Genomic DNA, 12,055 nt, shown 5'->3' with positions numbered 1-12,055 from the left:
TGCAATTAGACATCCGTCTGTCCTGTGGTATACCGAGAGTTCGAAGGATGAAGTGCGGAAAAGATTATTGCGGGTGGCTAAAGGTCGGCCACGCAAACACGTGCGGCCGGAGGTGCATGGACACCTACTGCAAGGTGCACCTCCAAAGGCTCCGTAAGGGCAGCCCCCTCCCCGTGCCGTGCAGGATCTGCGGCATAGGGACTCAGTCGGAGACGCGGTTGTGCCGCCCCTGCGGAGCGAATCGTGAAGGGCAGAGGATGCGTGGCATCGAGAGGCGCGCTCGAGGATGGTTCGCACTCGTCCTGTCTGACATCGCAGCCCGCAGTACGGTCAATTAGAGACTGGGTGGCACAGGGCATACCCAAACGCTCAGTTAGAGACTGGGTGGCACAAGGTGTGCCCAAACATGGACGCTTACATAGAGGAGGTTCTCGGTAGCATGCGTGACAAAGAGGCGCCCGCCGTACTGGCAGGGCTGGTCCAGAACATCCTGGACGAGGACATCCCCGACGATGTCAAACACAGGCTGCTTAAGCCGCTCGTACCGGCGAAGGTGTGGACAGAGGAAGTCGACCCTTTGCTGCCGGGACGAGCGAGAGTCTCTGCGGGCGAACGCAGTGCTTCCGCTGGTGCTCGAGATGGTAGACCCCGACCGGCGTTACAGACTCTTTACTGTCGTTGGTAAGGCCCCCGCAGAGACATTGGCGCCAATCATAGAGGAGGAAGGGCGCTCGGAGCACAAGATCGGTGGGTCGTTAGTCAAAAGAGGGGGCCAAATCGCAGTCGGCGCCCTGGAAGGCATCGATGCGGGTATTTGGGAGAAAGGACGAGAGTACCTCGTCTACGTGAGATACGAGCTTCGCCCTCTACCTGAGCAAAATGGTGAGCCTGGGCCAATGTTTGAGCGAGAGGGGAGTGACGCCTTCGCTAACTGTGTTGTGAGCTATGTTGCCGACTTCTTGAGGAATCGCGGCACCTCGTGCTCCCTTGGTCTAACCAAGACACGAGGCAAGATCCTCGAGCGATTTGACAAGAAGCTGGACACTACGGGATGCACCAAAGAAGACCTCTTTGAGATGGAAAAGAAGCTCGAGGTAAAGCTAGTAGCCGTGGAAGCCCTGGGTAACGTCCTGTGAGACTCGGGGAAGTACAAGACTAAGACGAGGATCACCATCCCTTGCCACAATAACCACGCCTGGGCGGAGCTTCCGACTGAACCACCTGCGATCGCGAGCGTCCACGGCCTAGACTTCGAGGCTGAGGGGGAGCTTCGTTCGTTATGTCAGGGTGAGGCAGCGCCTCGCGCTACCAGTGCCGCCGCAAAGACGCGCGAGGCAAAAGTGCGAGAGGTGCTCATTCGCTTTATAAACAGGGCGATCCCCAGAAGCACGAGGATCTGGCTGTGTGGGCGTGTTATAGTCACGCACGAAGGCAAACTGTACCGATCGGGACAGGACGGGGCGGCTATCGACAGGGCGTTTACAGACGAGACTGGATATGATCCTCAATGGCTCCCTGATGACCACCCAGCTTACCACCGAAGCTACGCACTCGATGGGCGGTGCAATAGGGTATCGCTTCAAGAAGTGGACCCAAAGAGAGAACATCAGGCCAACGCCTCTTAAATACAGGGACGTCTGGCGAGCGGCGCAGGTTGAGTCCAAAGTGTGGAATAGCAAGGAAAACTTAGGGGCGCGGCCTCATACGCACATCGACATGCGTGCGGCGTACCTAGGATGCGAGGACAGTATCTCCGGCGGCGCCTCGGACGCCATTGATTTGGTACGGAAATACGGCTTCCCTACGAACGTGTATCGTATCGCGGATGTTGTGGGGCGGCCATTGAGCGAGGTTCTTCAACTGACCGGGGCCATTCAGCTGAGGGGTTCTCTGAGGCCTGCCACCCCTACACTTCCGGGAGGGTAGGGCAGCACTTGGAACAAAACGAGGGCTGGATTACCACGCCAGAGCTCAAGGACCTGTTAGACTCGGGTGACCTCGTCATGGCCGCGGCGAAGGAGGTGTTGTATAGCGTCGGAAAAAAGGACTCCATCAAGTTCCCCCACTCCATCGCGTGCCGCCCCGGCGGCGAAGACTCGCAGGGTCGAGATCTCGCTGTCCGTTTCGTAGGCAAGTGCGCTCGCCATGGCGACGAGTCCTCGATCGTAGTCCGCGACCGTGAAGAAGCCGCGTATCTGACAAACCTCCTTGCGGGCACCGACCACTTACTTAACTTCGAGCATGCCGACGTATCTGACAAACCTCCTTGCGGGCACCGACCACTTACTTAACTTCGAGCATGCCGACGGGGCTCATCTGATCCAATACAAAGACGGAGTCCGGCGCTCACAATGGTACCATATCAGGGCCTTCGTCTTGGCGTACACAAACATAGCGTTGCGACGCATGTTGAGGCGGATCCCTCGCGAAGACGTCTTCCGAGTGTGCACAGATGCCATATACGCAAAGGCGGTGCCCAGTGGTGTAAAGCTCGTGGAGCGAAATCCGAGGTATGGAGAGTGGCGCCACAAGAAGCCTGGGTACGAGTGGCGACCCGAAGCGGCTTGGGGTCCGAAGAGGTCGGGGTGCTTGGCTAGGGAGCCAAGCACTGCGCCGAGTCTGCCGTGCGATATAGTGGCCGAAACCTCTGCAAGGATGTATCTAGCCGGCCAGGGAGGATCGGGGAAGACCGAGTGGGCGGTGAGCATGTTCCGCTGCCGCAACGTTGTGGGGCTCACCCCCGAGAACGACCTCGCCCACGACCATCGCAACAACCCGCGCCTCGCGTGCGCGGGGCGCGCTCAAACCTACCACCACTACCTCTGCATACCAGCGGAGAAGCCGATAGAAGAGTGGAGACCTTCCGAGCTGGGGGACACATTTGACCGTCTCGCAGAAGTAATCATCGTTGACGAGTGCTGTAAGGTACAGACTAAAGTGCTACGCGCTATCCTAGGGTATCTTGCCACGCGGCCGTGTCAGGTAGTGTGTTGTGGCGACTATGGGAAGGTCCCGCCCTGAAGAGATAAAGAGGGGCCTCACGATATGCTCAAGGAGTGGGCACAAGGGAACATCCGCTGGTTCGAGTCCGACTACCGCTGCCTGTGTGAAGGCTGCGGAAAGCCGTACAGTACATGCGACTGCGGCTCTGCCGCGCCCTCCTCCAGGCTCCACGACATTAAGGGCCGGATTTGGATGGGGTGGTGTTCGACGCGGCGATCGAGCAGGCCCACCCAAGCGATATGTGGGTGTGCTCGACCAACAAGATGGGGGCCCTTGTTCAGCAGCGATTGGTAGAGCACCACAGGAAAAAACTACCCCCGATTGCCAGCAACCATCCGCTTTGACCCCGATCCCAGCATCGCGCATCGTTATCGCAAGCAAGGGCGGCCGGTGCCCGTGCCAGGCAAAAGGGGTGAGAAGGTCGACGCGTACAAAGGCACGGTAGTCGAGGTTCCTCTCGGCGTGGTCCTTAACGGGCTTCCCCTCGAGTGGAAATACGCGGGCTAGGGGACAGTCCACCGGGTGCAGGGCAAGACTATCCAGACTCCAAGACGTTTGTTTATCATAGACCACAGCTTAGAGGGCTGGATCACGAATACTGTATACACCGGCATCTCCCGCGTGCGGCTCGCCGACCAGATAGTCCGCGTGATCCCCCCCGATGACACCCCAGGTGCCTTGGTTCCCACAGGACTGCAGGCTACGCCCAGTGAAGAGCTCATTATAGCGCGAATCAAGCGATACGCTATAGACGACAGGCGAAAGGGTCGCACAAAGTACACGGGGCCGCACCACGTTCTGACGGTAGACCACGTACTCGGCATGATTGCTGACGCGGAAAAGAAGTGCACGCTCTGTGGCACTCAGCTTCTGCTTCAGGGGTACACCAAGAGTCATCCCCAATGCTTCAGTATCGACCCGCGGGACGACAGTCAGGGTCACTACAAGTGGAATGTCAGACTCACGTGCCTTAGCTGCAATAGAAGGCACAAGCGCTGATCACGCTAGCGTGGCGCTAGGGTGACGCTAGCGCGACCAGCAGATTTTTTTGATCGCGCTAGCGTCACCCTACGCAACTGCGAACGCGTGAAGCCGTGCTTAGAGTACGCCGTGTAACACAGCACTGGCTATCCGGGCTCCATGACCCTCTTTAGTATTGGGTATGCCTTGCTTGTCCACCACGGGTCCGTCGCTCACCGTCGGCCCTTGTCCTGAAGGTCTTCCTCGTTTACGGCGATGTACACCTCCGTTCCGACCTCTAAGGGGACCTCTAAGGGAGGCTTTTCGGCTTTGAGAGGCACGCGCCTCAGCTTTATGGCGTCCTTAGGCGCAAAGCCAGTCATCCTAGTCTTCGTTGCGTTTATGTCCGAGATGACGATTGGCAAAGCAGTAACCCACTCGCGGTTTGTCTTGCCGGATGCAAGCTCCTTCGAGTACTGCGCACGAAATAGGCGCTGTGCCAGCCAGCGATGGAAAGACTCGGCGAAAGCTTGGCTCCTGTGGTGCCCTGGCTCAGCCCGTCAGACCTCCACCACGTGGTCTGTTAGGAGCTTTGTGGTAGCACCCTTGAACTCCGTGCCGTCGTCAACCATGAGGACTTTAGGCCATGTGAGAGGTCCCTCTGCATAGATGCCAGCGAGTTCGCGGGAGACGACGGCCGCGCTCTTAGTCCTCAGTGGGCGGGCGGCTTTATATCGTGAAGCAACGTCAACGACAGTCAGGGCATACTTGTACCCGCGGTCGGTTGACAAGAATAGCAGGTCCGACTGGTGGATACGGTTTGGTATCTGCTCCGAGAAGTGGGCGTAGGTAGTCGGAGGAGGGGGTGTCTGTGTGTAGCCCCCGACGGGCTGCGAGCTTACCCACTTGCGCACTCGATCTATGGAGGCTGAGCCCTTGGGAAGTTTGGCATGCAGGGCGGTCACTCCCTGGAAGCCTCCTCTGGCGTAGTATATAGGACGAGTTCTCGAGTTCTTCGTCGGACATGCGCTTGCCGTTCCGGCGGGCCATTACGTGCGTATCGCGATGCGTTGCAACGCATGTATCAGTCTCCAACAGGCGGTTGCCGTCTGCTACGCCTTCGGCGTACGTGCATACGCACTGCTGCGCGAAGCGCTCGGCCTTTCTGAGGTCGGTCTGCAATCATCTTATGCGTAAACGTATACGCGCAGCATGGAAAAAGGCCGCCTAGATGCAGCGCCGGAACGGCAGCTGCATCACAGCAAGCGGATAGCTGCGTAGCCGATGGCGAGAGCGCCGGCGCCAATGTACGCCAACTCGGCGTTCTTCTGCGTTTTGCTGGGGATGTAGTAGTCGGACAGCTCGGGGGCCCGCATCGTATCCAGGGATTGTTTCGGCCGGGTCTGGTTGTAGTTTTTGAGCGCGTAGTCGGTGTCGGTGAAGTTTTGCTTTGCGAGGGACCCTCTCTCGCGACTTCGAGCTTGCCAATCGAGGATTTTTTGTCGCCGCTGTTGGTAGCGTCCATAGTCTTGTTGGTATTTCTCTAGGGCGTTGTCGTGCCTCTCCTTCTCAGCTAAGGCAGGGCTCTCATCGTTCGACAGGAACTTTGCGAGGTAGTTGCCACCAACGAATGCAGTCGCGTTTAGGACGGCGCCGACAACCAAAATCGCGATAGAGGCCATGTTTGTGCGAAGCACACTTCACGTACGCACACCTCACATGCTGTGTGTATGCCTTCGGCGGCGCATGCGCATTAATTGTGCAAAGCACGCACGAGTCTAATACTCGGCCTACGCGATTTTTTGATTTTTTTTTTTGTCGCCGCTGTTGGTAGCGTCCATAGTCTTGTTGGTATTTCTCTAGGGCGTTGTCGTGCCTCTCCTTCTCAGCTAAGGCAGGGCTCTCATCGTTCGACAGGAACTTTGCGAGGTAGTTGCCACCAACGAATGCAGTCGCGTTTAGGACGGCGCCGCCAACCAAAATCGCGATAGAGGCCATGTTTGTGCAAAGCACACTTCACGTACGCACACCTCACGTGCTGTGTGTATGCCTTCGCCGGCGCATGCGCATGAATTGTGCAAAGCACGCACGAGTCTAATACGCGGCCTACGCACGCCACAGTACACTACTACATGGGCAGGATCTTCTGGTCCTCAAGGTAACCCTTCAAAGAGACAGCACCTGCAACGGCGGCAGTCATTTTTGCGTAGTTCATGGCGTTCGCGGAGGGGTCTTTGGTGAAGTCCTCGCGTAAGACCTTGCGCCCAACCCAACCGATACCGGCGACGAGGCCGGTTATGACTGATGACTGCGGCGTCGGTGATGGTCTTTGTAATCTTGCTCTGCTGCGTCGTCGACATTATATATGCGTATGCAGGGACGTGCGGATATGGGTGGGGCCCTCGTGTCTAAATGTCTGCTTACTCCATGGATAACAGCCGAGATTTGCATTGTCCGGGAGCGCAAAGCGCTGTTGCCGGGACGCGATCCTTGGTCTGCTGTGCGGCCGCCAGCGGCGGCCTTGCGGGCGGAGTCACGTCGTCGGCCGCTACATGAGGATCGGTAGCTCACTGGTTATCAGCTGGTGTGCGAGTGAACGCGGCAGCTAGCTCCCGCCTACGTGTGTAGAGGTTGAACAATGACACTAGAAGACCAGCGACCCCGATAACCGAGCTAGCCGACCAGGCAGAGTTGCTTTCCGGGGCTGGTGTGTGTGTGATGCCGAAGGCATCGTCGGCGCGCAAACCCTCGCGTCCCTGCGGCTCGCTCGGCCCCGGGACCACCGGCGACTGCACGACACGAAGTGTCTCTTTAATCGCTCTGTTAATTCGGTTCCACTTTGCCAAGCACCTTTCGGCTTCAACTCGCCCAGGGTGTTTAGGTCGGGTCGCGGGTGGTTCGGGGCTCGTGATTCTCTCAGCCAACGCCGAAGGCGTACTTGCAGGTTCTTGATGATGCAAATCAGCAGCTTGTTTGTTAGGTTCCGCTGACGTTCCGGCAGGCTGGGCACTAGTACTTCCTTGAGGTTCTTCCATTTGTGTTGACACGCGGTGTCAACTACTTGGCTGCTGAAGAAGTGGCAAACTTTCAAATGAACGTCTGCTCTGGAGTGGCAGACTCGCCACTGTGCGTTTGCCGTTCCGGCAGGCAAACCACTGGGGAGTCCGCGGCTGCTACCTCGTGTTGACACCGCGTGTCAGCGCTTGCCGTTCCGGCGGTGTTCACATGACTTGCTATGTGTAACGCCCCGACGGCTAAAGCCATCAAACGACCGCAGCGTAGAAACAGGCTTCCGCACAATGTGCGGAGCTCGTTGTTGACGATGTAGTCGGACACTAGGTCATTGTGAAGATCGACCACACTGTCTATCGGCAGCGCCATGCCTACTAGCTTGGTCGTAAGCTTCAGAAAGCTGTCTGCCAGGGCGTCTGTAGTCCGGCTGGCTAGAGCGGTCTCGTATCGCCTCTCGTACTTCCTCACCTCCTCGGCGCCTATGCGTTTGACGTCGTCGTGAGTCAGGGCCTTGCCTACCATTTCTCTCGACTTCCCCGAGGCTACGAGAATCACGAGTTTCTCCCTCGCGTCTGCTATCTCAGTTTGCTCACCTCCGGTTGCCGTTCCGGCAGGAGGCGTCGAGCAGTCCAACGACTCGACGGCCGGGAGGCCGGCGGCGCCCCCCTCAAGAAGACTCTCAAAGTATTCGTCGCTCATCATGCCGTGGCTAAGTTGCAACACGTTTGTACGTACGTATATGTGTGCACACACACGTTATGCCCTAGGGCGGTGGTTACCGTTCAACTAGGGCGATGGTATAAGGGTGACGCAAGCAAAACTCTAACTTCGAGAACTTTTTCGTCTTGAGGGCCTTCATCTACTTTTTCATCTTCTCTTCTGAGAGCTCCGCGCAGTAGTCATGCAGGATAGCTTTCATGTCCGCCTTGCTCGGGGTATAGAAGACCACCAAGGCCGCGATGTTCTCACGGAACGGCTTCGTGATGCTGGTGAGCTGCTGCGTGATCACCCACACGCTGATACCCACGTGGCGCGCGCTGAACGCCAAGTTGACGAGCTGGTCAGAGGGCCTCTTTACGTCTTTCGAGGCCGCACAGTCGTCGAGTATGATTAGCTTATTAGTGCCTTCGAAGAGAGCGGATACAAACCTCAGCAGTATGTCGATCTGACCTGCCTCAGGTGCGATGACAAACAGACGATTGTCGCCCTCGCCGAAGCCGTCGTATGTTTTGTTGTAGACAAAGGTAGGGCACACGAGTACGATGTAGTCAAACTTGCCCCGGAAAGGGCCGCGCAGCCGGTCCACTACGAATTGGGTCTTCCCGCATGACGTCGGGCCCACGATGAGAGCGTTAAATGGGATGTTTTTCGGGTCCATACCGCTTCGCGCAGAAACACGCTCCGGCGTATGTGCTCAGTATTGTATGGACTCCAGCTGTCCGTTCATAAGGTTCATTTGGACGTCGGCCACCACAAACACGTGACAGTTTACGGTACCCGTGCCGCTCGCCGTGCGTTTTATCTCGAGGTGCACACCGTCGCGGGTATTGACCAATCGGAGACCACCCCCATGGATAGCACTGTCGTCCGTCGTTCGAAGGTCGATGCACAGAGCAAACTTGTCATCGCCATAGAACGACTCGGGGCCGATTGCCGGGGCGGCAGGCGCTCCGCTGTGCCCCCCCGGGGAGGGGCGGACGAACCGCCTTTTCGCCTCCCTCCAGAAATCCGTGGGGCGCAGCCCCTGGCTGAAGACCTTGTTTGGCATGCCGTCGATTGTAACGCGAACGCTCTTGATGTCGGGGTACACGAACTTCTCAGAGTCGCGAGCCCCTGCCGTGTATGGCTCCAAAAAGAGGAGCAACAGACCACTCATAGACCTTCGCGGCAGGTTGACACTCTCGTTGATTATGCTGTCCGTCCCTTTGCTAATATGGAAGGTCTTGTGAAGGTTCACTTGCTCGTAGAAGAACGTTGTGCCGTTTTGGTAGGCGGCGGCTGCAGACCGGGCAAGGTTGTCGTCCCTCAGGCTTTCGTATTCCAGCTCTAGATTTTTGATGCCATAGGATAATTTGGTAGCATCGCTTCCGACTACTACCTGGTCAACCGTTGCGAACGTGATTTCGAAGAGCAGCGCCTCGGAGAGCGCCCTTGGGTACAGTACGCCGTGGTCCGTCAGCAAAGAATGGTCTAGCGGGATGGTGTACCTCGCCCCGTGGGCGGCGTTTAGAGCGTTCTCCTTGGCGTTACTAGTCGCTTGATCGCCAGCCTTGGAGCGAAGCTTGCGCATGTTTTCTGACTGTATGCCCTGCTCCAGGCGGTCCTCTCTCTCGACCTTGGACATGTAAAGCTCCTCATACGTCTTGAAGACGTCGTAGCGGTTGGTGTCCTGGAGCGTTTCTCCTGCAAACGTGATTTTCAGGCGGCTCACGAGATTTCGGCCGACGTTGTTCACGACGGTATTATTTGCATGGCCCGAAATGGAGAGATCGAGACCGACCCTCAAGGAGCCAGGCACGAGCGTGACGCCTTCCGATAGCTTTGGGACCGCCACATATAGCGTCTCGCCTGGGGAGGCCGTCGACGGGTTGAGAGTGACCCGGTGAACAGTTCTCTCGGCTTTCAACCCCAGAGGAGTTCTGGGTGTTCGTTGGGGGTCAAGTTTATCGCTGACTGACATCGTATACGTATATATACTATATATACATAAAGTACGGAGCCGCGTGGCTATGGTGCGGACTGTTAGACATGTCTAATATACCGTAGCACGAGTTATGAGTACGCATCATGGGTGATGTTGACGTTGACATTGACGATACCTTGCCGGGTGCGTCCGCCGATCGCGGGGCGGGGGACGACGAGACGACGCCCCTTATCCCGTTTGACCCCGACGATGGGGAGTCGATCCCAATGACGAGCACGTCGTCGCGTACGTATGCTGCGCATAGCATGGCTACGCGAAGCGCAACGCAAACCGCCGGAACGGCAAGCGCTGAAACCTCGTTCATCACAGAGGGTGTAGCGACAAGACCCGGTCTCCAGTCCCTCAGGGAGGAATACCCAGACCTTAAGGAGAATCTGATACGGTTCCAGTCAGACCGGAGGGGAAAGACGCTAATACAGCTTCGCAACCTCGGCAAAGGAGGTTGGACTAAACCAAGACAGCTGTTCAATGAGAACGGGGGCGTTCGACAGGACGTTGCAAAGCTGAAAGGCTTCAAGATGGCGATGGGGTCCGTGGCAGAAGTAGACGCGGTCATACAGGCAACACAGAACGAGTCCAAGAGCTGCAAGGGGTGGTAGGCACAGACAGGGAGACCATCGACGACCCTAACACGTCAGAGAGTCGCCGCCAAGAGGCCCGTGAGCGCAACGAGGAGAGGCTACCCGAGATTGACGAACTAGAACGCGAAAACCGAGAGCTCGAGAACCAAAAGCCGCTAAGAGAGCGCATCAATGCCATCTTCAAAAAGAACGGCTTTACCGTCACCGCTATCGGGTTGGCCGTAGCGACGACGATCGCGGCCATTGTGACGTCGCTCGGCAAGTCGCTCTCCTCCGTGGCCAGAGGGGTCGGTAACGGGCTTAAGGCCATCGGGAAAAAGCTAGGCGAGCTTCTCCCCGGGCTAGTAGGCAGCATCGCGAACTTCGTGTTTAAGGCTGCAGGAGAAGCGGTGAAATTCCTTGGCGAAAATGCGTGGCTGCTCGTTCTAGCCGTAGCCGCGTCGAATGCAAAGCAGTCATCGGAACAAGTAATACGCCGCGGCCACCGTGAGTGCCGACAACCCCGCCTTGAGGGCGGTGTGGTCACTTTTTTTTCGCCCGCTCCGGCGGCAGTCATGCTATGCGCAGCGTGCGTACGTGGAGAGGGGGCAGGGGCCGCTCTGCGTGCACTTTCGCAGGGGCGGAATCCTTGCTTTGCCGCCGGGACGGCACGCGGTCGATCCCAGAGTCAGTCACGTGTTGCACCCTAGGATGCCCACCGGCCATGTTATGAGCACCGACTGGCTTTGTCTCGGTGTTGATCGCGTTTGCGCCGAGCGTCATGGAGTCCGTGGCTTTCTGCAGCTTATTGTTGTAGCCCACGACGCTTTGCGTGCTTATCACCAGACCGCTCGGCATCAGCCACACTCCTGGTGCGACCGCAAGACTCAGTCTCACCTTGGCCTCCTGCAAGGCCAACTGGTACCTTTGCACGGTTTGAGCGATGTCGTTTTCTATGATCGCGTCTTCAAGCAGCTTCGTGAACTCGGCCTGCGCCTCCATGGCCGGCCCACCGGCCCCCGCGATAGAGGAACGGACGTTTGCCTGCGCTCCAAGCACTGTGTAGACGAACGCCTCGACCGAGCGATCGAGTCTTCCTAGCCCTGCTTTTGTCAGCCCCTCACCTTTGGGAGGCGCAAACCAGCTATATTGCACGCCCCCGTGGTCGTCGTTGCGTATGTAACCCACCTGCTTCCCACTATTGTACGTCCCACCTTCGTCGCTAAACAGATTGAGGTGGCTCGGGTACTCGTCCGCCGCCGTGTCGTAGCCGCTGATCACGTGTACGTTGCGATACCCCTCCCCCGGGTAGAACACAAACACATCGCCTAGCCCGTGGTTGCGCCCGCCTTTCCATCGGAAATCCGGCTTACGCGGCAAACCGAACTCTATACATAGACGCTCGAAAGCGGCCTTCTTGTAGGGGTTACCTTTTTGCGCGAACGGGCTGTCGCCAGGCAGGGGGGCGCTGAGCTCGTAGAGTATCCTCCGGGTGGTAAAGTAGACGTGAAACCTTAGAAATCCCCTGATGACAGAGGGGAGCGTGGCGAAAGCGGGGTCGACTAGGGACACCCCACATCCGGCGGTTGCGCACCAGACCGCAAAGTTGAGTTGCTGTGGCCAGTACCCATAGGAAGGCTCCGATAGCCATCGGCGAGACACCTTGGCGGACTTGTGCGTGACTACTGTCTCTTTGAATATGTCTCGGACCCTAGTCGTGAATGATTTGTCCTTAGCCACGTGTATCTCCAGCTGCGTGAGTAGTGGGGTGATGTCTGAGCAGCTTTTGCGCGAGGGTCAGAGACCTAGGGAAACC

This window comes from Nematostella vectensis, chromosome 10 (assembly GCF_932526225.1).
Source record: "Nematostella vectensis chromosome 10, jaNemVect1.1, whole genome shotgun sequence".
Taxonomy (NCBI): Eukaryota; Metazoa; Cnidaria; class Anthozoa; order Actiniaria; family Edwardsiidae; genus Nematostella; species Nematostella vectensis.
The sequence above is the reverse complement of the archived record's forward strand: the minus strand, read 5'-3'. Positions refer to the sequence as shown.